Raw genomic sequence first — 1,496 nt, 5'->3', positions numbered from 1 at the left:
CACAAAGTGTCATACAAATCGCGAGTGTAAGACGTAGCTTGTCACGCACACTAAACTAATATTTCTGGCCTGTTTTTATCGGTTGTCTACAGCAAGAGACTCTATCTAGACATATAAATTATCTAAGGTTATGTTATTTCCTGTGAAAAATATATATATTTCATTTCAATTCCATTCTTGTCAATTTTCATTTAAGCTCAGCTTCTCTGAAGTGGTGCAAGATGGTAAAATGAATAACTTTTTTTTATGAAAGTAAGGTACGAGACGAGCAGGACGTTCAGCTGATGGTAATTGATACGCCCTGCCCATTACAATTCAGTGCCACTCAGGATTCTTGAAAAACCCCACAAATTCTGAGCGGCACTACAACTGCGCTCGTCACCTTGAGACATAAGATGTTAAGCCCCATTTGCCCAGTAATTTCACTAGCTATGGCGCCCTTCAGACCGAAACAGTAATGCATACACATTACTGCTTCACGGCAAAGAAAGGTGCCGTAGTTGTACCCATATTCTAGCCGGAATCCTGTGCAAAGGAGCCTCCCACTGGTTAGTTAACTAAGATTTTAATTAGAGTCAATTTTTGACCATCACAAATATAAAAATGTCGAGTCGAATATGAATCAGTTCAGAAATTTCTGCAGAAGTTACAAATAAACTTATAAAAAAGTGTGCGTAGGCCGGGAATCGAACCCGGATCAACTGCTTGGAAGGCAACTATGCTGACCATTACACCACCAACGCTTGTGTATGAAATCTAAATATTGATAAAATAATTATGTTATTGTTAACTTCATGTGTTGTTTATACAGATGGCCAATCGAAGCAGAATAATTATAATAAGCGAGTTTACTATATAGAGGTCAAAATTATTTATTTGAATTAATCGTCGATACATCCGGGTCGGCTAATGCATACACTCGGGTGAGGATCGAACCGGGGCTCCGATGTAAAAGTCAAAAATTCTAACACAATATAATTCGCTAATAAATCAATTTAATGCACACACACGCACACATATGTATACAGGATGGTTTTTTGAGATGGGCCAAGTAGATTACGAGACTTAGGGGAGAGTCGTGAAAGGTGTCATGCCCTGGATTTATAAGGAACCAAAAACTGCATATTAGTTTTTTTTAATTTCTTTAACTATTGACGAAAATTTTTTCAAAAAAATTACACCTGTATTATCGGACCAATGGACTCTGTTGCTAATAAGGATCAATCTTTGCAAAGATATGTATTACGAAAAATGAAAGGAAATAGCAAATTTTCTACTTTTTAATTTTAAGCGGAAGAAAACTCACCCCTATTCACTGTTTTTATTAGAATCTTAATTTTTGTTGATATTCTATCAACAAAAAGTAAGATTCAATCAAGGATAAATCTTATATTATTGATATTGGTTTCTTATAAATCGAGGGAATGACTTTCTTTTATTCTCATAGTTTCCGACTTGGCCATTACCGCCCTTCTCAAAAAACCATCCTGTATATA

At 35.8% G+C, this 1,496-nt stretch overlaps 1 non-coding gene across 1 annotated transcript; it reads right to left on the bottom strand.

Moving 5' to 3' along the window:
• Window positions 1-671: 671 nt before the first annotated feature.
• On the bottom strand, window positions 672-743 carry Trnag-ucc (transfer RNA glycine (anticodon UCC)). The gene has a single exon. It is a non-coding gene; the product is annotated as a tRNA-Gly (tRNA).
• Between the last annotated feature and the right edge of the window lie 753 nt (window positions 744-1,496).

The sequence above is a fragment of the Leptidea sinapis genome, chromosome 15 (assembly GCF_905404315.1).
Source record: "Leptidea sinapis chromosome 15, ilLepSina1.1, whole genome shotgun sequence".
Classification (NCBI taxonomy): Eukaryota; Metazoa; Arthropoda; class Insecta; order Lepidoptera; family Pieridae; genus Leptidea; species Leptidea sinapis.
The sequence above is the reverse complement of the archived record's forward strand: the minus strand, read 5'-3'. Positions and strand labels throughout refer to the sequence as shown.